We start from the raw sequence: 9,015 nt of genomic DNA on the forward strand, positions 1-9,015 counted from the left end.
CTATCATTTGGATGGGGCATTTTGATTTCTTATTGTTTTTTCATTTGAGGATTTGACTGTGGTTTATGTTGTGTATGATCAATTGGCTTTATGTCTGAGAGCTATCAGAGGGCCTGGGTTCCTTGGTTGCAGACAGATTCATATGGTGGCTTTCTTGGAAACTGCTTGGTGTAGCAATGTTTTCATTTGGTGCTATAATTCAGAGTGCAGTCAAGTCGATGGCACTTCAGGGCAAGAGCCAGCAGGAGGGTCTCACTTTGCCTGTGCTCACCCTCAGCAGGGGTAGAGGCAATAGAGACATATGAGAGCACCCTCCCCTAGCACTGCTGTTCTTCAGCAGAAGTAGAGGCCCTTAAGAAGCTCGAGAAGTGCCTCTTTCAGCCCACGCTTCCCGGGAACCAATAGGTTCTGTGGCTGCATCCACAGCAGTGCACTTAGGAGAGACAGGGGCAATTAGACGACCTCCTCTCCAAGTTTGTAGGCTTTGGTGTTACCCCCTCCAGTGGTTGGCACTGCGCTTGCATTTCCTTTGACCCAAGGGAAGCTTTGACAGGCTGTGTTCTTACTTCCCTTAAAGGCTGTGCTCACCAAGGGTTAGGTCTCCAGGGCAGGTGTGCGGGGCAGGAAAGGGGGAGGGCGCCTCCCTTCCACTCCTCAAAGTTGGTGGGTCACACTTTGCCAGCTGATCAAGGGAGCAAACTGGGGCACCCAGCAAGGATACACACTGACTAGTTCCAGATCGTAAAGCTGTCCTTGGCTGCAAGTCCTCCTGCTAAGGAGAAACCTCTTCTTCAGCACTTCTCCTCCTGTGGCAGCCCCCTGTAACAAGAGAGTCTAATTTCACTGCCTACTCCTGGGGTGGTCTCCAGACTCACCACTCAATTCTGGCTGTGGGGGCCCTTCCCCTGCTCCAGGGCAAATGCTCTACTCTCTGGCCTGAGACTAAAATGTCTGCAGAAGACACTATTGCCAGGTTGCCACACAATGACTGCCTTGGTATGAGCCCAGATTAAAAATGGTATCATCCTCTCAGTCCCAAGTCTGGGAAAATGCCAGCAGCTTTTCCCAGTGTCTTCCCTCCCTCCATCTCTCAGCCTCCCCCAAGCTGGCTCCAGGGCTTGAGAAAAAAGGGGTGCTCTGTCTTGGCCTGGGTTGCACAGACCCCTAGCAGAAGGGTGAGACACAGAGGGAGACAGGCTGCCACCCTTGCAGACAAGGGCTTCACTCACTGATCAGCCGAATGCTGTCATGGAAGCTGCTTGTGCATCTTTCCCTCCCCAGAGTCTGGTGTGTCCTTCACTAGTCTGGTGAATTCCTGTCTTCCTTCTTGAGTGAAAGTTCACAGAGTTGATCTTTAAGCATTATTTTTCTATTTCCCTGTGGCTGTGGCATGTGGAAAGCCTCTCATCTGCCATCTTCATCATTACCAGATTCTCTAATTTACTGCTTGTTTTCCCTTCCTTCCTTCCTTCCCTCCTTCCTTCCTTTGCATTCTCTTTTCATCACCAACATGGTCTCTAACCCCTAGTGGACCTTTCAGATAGTGGTTTGCCTATGGTTCTTTTTATATATAACAATACAATGTCATTAGCCGAATAACTTGGGTTTAGAGTCCAGCAGCCAGGGCTGAGGCCATGCTGGCTGCTTCTGCCCAGATGCTTCCAGCAAGCAGATTCAACATTGACATCATTACCCGAGTCAGGGTCAGTGAAGACTGATTGTATTGGTGACCCTCCTCTGCCTGCAAATGATCTCAACAGCTTCCCTAAGAACAGGAACAGCCTTTCGGGTGGTAACTAAGAGCGTGGCTAAGGGCTTTGATTCCCTAGGAGACAAGCACTACTGTAAGTCATTATTGGACATTCATGTGAATGAATTTCAGAGAGCAGATATGGACCAGACAGACAACACATATTCTGAACAGTAGAGAAAGGGAAAGAGGGCCCCTGATTGTAGGAGGGGTCCCATTGGGGTAAGGCTTGTCTCTCTATCTGCAGCTGTATGGAGCTCCACATGGGCCCAGGGTGGGCCTGAGCACCTTCCATAAGAAAGAAAGGTAGCCCACAACTCCCATCGGCTTCAGGGAGAGAAGAGATACTAGCTCACTGCTACCGATTTGAGTATCTAGGGCTCCTCATAATGAAAACAAAACCAAAGAAAAGCCAGGCCCAAATCTTGGTATGTAATTTCCACTAGAGGGCAGCTTAAACTTTCAAAATAAAATAAATCTTGCACACTTTGTAAAGTACTATATATAAAATATGTATGTACAAATCATGTAAAACTATGTTCATATTCTAGTCTTTGCAAGCCTGTACAAGCAGGTCAAGTGTTTAATTCCATATGTCTGAATGTATGTATCCTAGGAAACTAGTCTAGGATACAACTGAAAAATTCTGAAGAAAGTTAAGAAGAGAAGTGCCAATGCCCAACGATCTGCCCTCTCAGTCCAAGACTCAGGCACCACCCACCCTGCACGACCCAGTGTTTATGTTTTTATTAGGCCTATGGAGAGAACGCAGGTCAATGTGTCTGCTTCTAGCTATGATGAGGAACTGAAGTTAAATTTACCTTCCCACTATAAGCAACTAGAAAACCAGACAAAATATATGAAACAACAGTTTTTAAACAATGATCACGGCGGGGCTGTGATCCCTAAGAGAAGACAAACAAAAGTTGTGAGTACTGTAATCCCCCTGGCTTTCTGCCTGCAGGCACCTCTGGACTGCAGAACTGGAAGGGGGAGTTTGAACAGAGCACAACATCTCACCGAGTTAGGGAAAGAGAGATCAGAGTTTGGAGAGACAGAAATGGCTGGAATTTTTAAAAAGAAGTACCAGGAGAAAGAGCTGATTTCAAAAAGAGCTTGAGAAATCTTTAGAAGGTTGCCACTCTAGTCTGATTCTGAATACTTAGCCACATGTTACTAGGGTGAAACTGCATGGGCTGAGCCAAGAGTTAAACGATGACCACAATTCACACAGGGATGGGAGACATGGAGTTCAGACAAGCCAGAGGGGTGACCCCTCAAAGACAACTATCTAAAGTATATAAAGCACTCACAAAACTCTGAAAACAACAAACAATGAAAGACAAAATAGGCAAAAAACATAAATAGACATTTCACTGAAGAGGATATAAGGATGCCAAATAAGTACATGAAAAATGTTCAACTTCATTAACATAAGGGAAATGACAAATGAAACCTGATGGCTCACGCCTGTAATGCCAGCACTTTGGGAGGCTGAGGCTGCTGGATCACCTGAGATCAGGAGTTCAAGACCAGCCTGGCCAACAAGGGGGAAACCCCATCTCTAATAAAAATACAAAAAAATTAGCCGGGCATTGTGGTGCACGCCTGTAATCCCAGCTACTCAGGAGGCTCAGGCAGGAGAGTCACTTGAACCCGGGAGGCGGAGGTTGCAGTGAGCAGAGATCGCGCCATTGCATTCCAGCCTTGGTGACACAGCGAGATTCTATCTCAAATAAATAAATAAATAAAACCATAATGAGATATTACTACACACATATCAGAATGATTAGAATAAAAATTAACAGAAGTAGCATAATGCTGCTAAGGATACAGAGAAACTGGATTACTCAAACATTGCTGGTGAAATGTAAAATGGTACAAACACTCTGAAAAATAGTTTGGCACTTTCTAAAAAAAATGGAAACATGTAAGTACCATAAGACACATAACTGTATTCCTGGGCATTTATCCCTGAGAAATGAAAATTATGTTTATACAATCACCTGTACATGAATGTTTACAGCAACATTAGTCATAATAGCCCCAAACTGGAAACAACCCAGACGTCCTTCAATAGGTGAACTGTCAGACAAATTGTGATGCCTTCAAGCCGTGTGCATAAATTAGACTTCTCCAGAGAAAGATAATTAATATAAGGTTATATACAGCGGGGGCAGGGGGAGAGAGAGAGAGAGAGAGAAGGGGGAAATTTTTAGAAATTGGCTCACACAATTGTAGGAGCTGGCATTTTTAAACTTTGTAGACCAAACAGGCAGACTGAAAACGCAGGTAGGAGTGGATGCTGAAGTCTTGAGGCAAAATTTCTTTTTCTTTGGAAAACTAGTCTTTTCTATTAAGGCCTTCAACTATTTATATAAGGCCCACGACATTACTGAGAGTAATGTCTTTTACTTAAAATTAACTCATTATAGATGTTAACCATGTCTACAAAATACCTTCACAGCAACACCTATATTAGTGTTTAATTAAATAACTGGGTACTATGGCTTAATCATATTGACACTTAAAACTGACCATCACACCATATTCAGCAATTAAGAGGAGCAAACTATTGCTATACATAAGAAACTGGGCGACTCTCCAGTGAATTTTGCTCAGCAAAAAAGCCATTTCTAAAAGGTTACGTACTGTATAATTCCATTTATATGACATTTTTGAAATGACAAAATTTTAGAAATACAAGAGTAATTAGTGGTAGCCAGAGTGGGAGGAAGAGGTGGGAGTAGATAAGAAGAAGAAGAAGAAGGAGGGTGTGTTTATGAAATGACAACATAAGGGATCCTTGTGATACTGGAACTGACCAGTATCTGAACTGTGGTGTTGAAGACATGAATTTATACAGATTCTAAAATAATATAACACTTAATCCACACACACAATGAGCACAGCAAAATTAGAGAAATTGGATCACGGTCAGTAGATTATATCAATGTCAATATCCTGGTATAATAGGTACTATATTATACTATATTATAGTGTATAATGAGCATAATTTTCATTTCTCAGGGATAAATGCCCAGGAGAACAGTTGTGGGTCACATGGTAGTTATATGTTTTATTTGTTTTTAAGAAAGTGACAAACTGCTTTTCAGTGTAGTTGTACCATTTTACATTTCCAGCTGCAATGTTTGAGTGATCCAGTTTCTCCGTATCCTTGGCAGCATAACACTATGCTATAACATAGTATCTGTTATACTGTATTATAGTATATTATATATACACTATAGTATAGTATATATTAATGTATACTATATTATACTATGGTTTTCAAATGTTACAACTGGAGGAAACAACGCAAAGTGAGCGGAAATCTCTGTATTATTTTTTAACATCAACTTTATTCTTATAATTTACATAAATGCAGTCACTTTAAGTGTACACTTTAAAAGTTTTGACAAACATATACAATTGTACAATCATCACCACAACAAAGATATAAAATATTTTCATCATCCCAAAAGAGTCCCTTGTGTCACTTCCCAGTCAGCCGCCTTCTCCTAAAACCCCTGTTTCCAGCCCCTGGTAATCATTGATCTGCTATCATTATAAATTTGTCTTCACCAGGTTTCATATATGTAGAATCACGGAGTGTGCATACTGTATAATTCCAACTATACGTCATTCTGGAAAAGGCAAAACTATGGAGACAGTAAAAAGATCAGTGGTTGCTGAGAGTTACGGGCAGAAAGTGGGATGAATAGGCAGAGTAGAGAGGATTTTTATAGTGAAATTTTTTGTATGATGCTATAATACCGGATACATATCATTACAGTATACCTTTGTCAAAACCTATAGAATGTACAACATCAAGACCGAACCCTAATATAAATTATAAACTTTAGGTGATAATGATGTGGCAATGTAGGCTCAGTTGTAACAAACGTACCACTCTGGCAGACAATATTGATAATGAGGGAGGCTGCAGAGGATGTATTAATACAAGGGAACTATCTGTACTCTCCACTTAATTTTGCTGTAAAAAAAAAAAGTATTTTTAAAAAGAAAAAGTAAGAAAAGCTCAGAGCCTACCAGACTCATAAATGTTAGTGTTCTTCAGGGATGGCCTCACTTCTTTTATGTCTCTGTTCTTTCACTAGATAATTTTATCCAGTCAACCCAGCAATCTCCTTGTTGGGTATATGCCCAAATCAACATACACTGTTCTACCAGAATGTATGCCCACACCAGCATTCACCATAGCAGAGACAGGGAATCAACCAAGGTACACATTAATAGTGGACTGGATAAACAAAATGTGGTAAATATATACCATGCAATACTACACAGCATAGAAAATAATGAAATTATGTCCTTTGCAGTTGGAGGCCATTATCCTTAGTGAAACAGTGTAGAAAGAGAAAACCAAATACCACGTTTTCACTTATAAGTGGGATCTAAACATTGAGTACACATGGACATAAAGATGGGAACAACAGACGCTGGTTACTACAAGAGGAGAGAGGGTTAGATGGGGGGCAAAATTTTAAAAACTACCTATCAGGTACTATGCTCACTAACTGGGTGATAGTATTCACACCCCAAACCTCAGTGACATGCAATTTACCCATGTAACAAACCTGCACACATATCCCCTGAACCTAAAATAAAAGTTGAAGAAAAAAAAAAGCCAAAAAGTGTGTTATTATTGAATAAAAGAATAATTTTGAAATGACTTATAGCACTCTTTCCAAGTTTTGCTCCCCTGTGTTAGACCTTAAGGTATCGATTTGCTCTTAATATTATAAGAAGTTTTGATTTTTAACTCAGAGAAGTTCAACTTTTGTTGTGTCTTGCTGCTTTCAGCTTTCTATCCTCTTGAGAAGGCCTGAGAGGATAACTTTCTCTTTGTAACTTTTTCATCAGTGTTTGTAACTTTTTTTTCCCCTATAACTCTAAATGCTGTTGAGGCCTAATGCTAAAATATTTTATCTTAAAGGTCTCAAAGGCAATGCTTTCCTCCAGTATAACTTGATTCTGCACTCTTGTTTTTTTCTTAATATATCTAAATTGTTTCATGAACAGGAAAACTTAACTCATGACTCAGAGTAATTTGAGTATTATTTCCATCAGGTTTGACTTCCAGGTGATCTGAATGGGCTTCTCACTGCAGAGGGTCTTCCTTTGACTTTTGGTAAACTGGCCTAAGAAACAGATCTTATGTTTTATTGAGATAATTCCTATGTCATCATTATTAAATTTTTTTATCTGCTTAGGAAAACTGAGATTTAAAGAAAAATTAAGGCTTTTACACCTATATAACATTCTGTATTGATTTTAAAATCCTTGTGCTGTTAAGTTACAGGACTTTGACTTCTGGGTCTTGAAAAGGCACCAATTCCTGTTAAATCTTGAACATTTAAAATGCATTTGTGAGACACAGGGCCAGAAATTAAACTTATTCAATCTCTGTCAGCCCAGGGACTACTATGAAAGAGGTGGGCATGTAAGATTATACGGGCTTATTTTGAGAGATAAAATTAGTTCAGAGTTTCTCTGTAAATTAAACATTATTATCAAAAGCATATTGATGCAAGGTCAGCATATAGGTCCCTGTGTTGGAACAGCAGAACAGCAAGGTTTCCTTGAGGCATTAATCTGCTCCTTAACTAAAAAAAAAAAAAAAAAAAAAAGCTTATAAAAGATTTATGGAAATTATATCTTATCAAGCTGATTACAATTTGATTTGTTCATAAGGCTTATTTATATTAGCTTAAATATTAGTAATACATTATATGAAGGTAAATTTTAGTTTTCTCTTTTGAACAAAATGTTTGTGTAATATTAAGAAATAGTAAAAGGTTTTTGTTTGCCCTTTGAGTGAACTACAAAAAAAAAACAAGAAGGGGGAGAGAGAGAGACAGACCCAGTTGGCCTCATAATGTCTTTATTAGATCTTATTATTTGGGAAACTGAGTCTCTTCTATGTTAAGAGTAAAAATTTCTGCCTTTTTGAAATCTTTGAGTTATCACTTTGGCTAAGTGAATAATTATTTTCAGTGACATATAATGCCATTTTGTGATTTTAAGTGTTTTAAACCTTTGTTATTTGACAAACGCTCCAAAATCAAATTCTAAATTCAGTCTTTTGGCCTTAAACTAACTTTTCAGAAGTCCAGCAAAGAGATATTTGTCTTATTTGGTATAATAAAATCATACAGGAAGCATTGTCAAATATACAAAGGTGTTTAACTTCCTTTGGGTTATATTTATATAAATGTCTTATTAGTATGTGCTTCAAAATCATATGATTCCTACAGTTCTAATATGTTTGAGTATATGTTATCAGTAATAATTATAATTATTATGTTAAATTATTGTATGTTACAACATGTTTTCATTCGTTAAATTGTGAAAACAATTTAACAATTATTATGTTAAATTGTTGTATGTTACAAAATAATCAAATTTCCTTGTCAATTGTATCTCTAACAATGACAGTTCTAAGATTTTGCTGTCCACAAATATTGTATTACTTTAATCCTTTTTGAAAAGTGGTTTTTAACTTTAGTGAGTGCTCTTAAACATGGGTTTCTGATAATTTTGGAGACTGTGTTGTTGGAATAGAAAAATATAACTTCCAGGACTCTACTTAAAAAGTTAATGTGTTCATGAGAATTGCCAACACAATATCAGCTGGAATGAGTTAACTGGGCTTGATGGTTTGAAAAAAATCTAACCTGAGATTTATTGTATTAAAATGTTCCAGTAAAGCCAATTTAAAAAAGAAGCCTATATGGAGGATAGTTTTTCTTGCTGGAATTTATGCAAATAATCAGGCCAAGTATAATAAAACTAAAACTTTCATTTTTTTTCCAAATAAATTAGTCCTGCTATGAGTTGTCTTTGGTAAAAATGGAGAACTGAAAGATAAAAATTATCTTTCAAAAGAAACTATAGTATATGTGTTATTATATTCTAGTCTTGTTCAGTGTTTTTTCAGTTTTTATTATTTTCTACAATTTGGACCAAATCCTAAAGTTTTCCTGGCTACAAGTTTTCCAAACTAATGTTTTTAATTTTTTCCTTTCTTTTTTTTCTCTCCAATTTGTCTAATTTGAAATCACTAGAAATTAAAGCTGTGTTTTCCTCAAAGCCCTGTGAACTGAAGCTAAGCAACTTAGGAAGAAATAACAACCTATTTATATGTCCTAAATCGGTTTTCCAGGATTCTTTTCCCCTTTTGTTGTTATGATCTTTCCTTCCTCCTTTTTTTCCCCATTTTATTTCTCTGTTCTTCTCAA

The sequence above is a fragment of the Pongo pygmaeus genome, chromosome 20 (genome assembly GCF_028885625.2).
Source record: "Pongo pygmaeus isolate AG05252 chromosome 20, NHGRI_mPonPyg2-v2.0_pri, whole genome shotgun sequence".
Taxonomy (NCBI): Eukaryota; Metazoa; Chordata; class Mammalia; order Primates; family Hominidae; genus Pongo; species Pongo pygmaeus.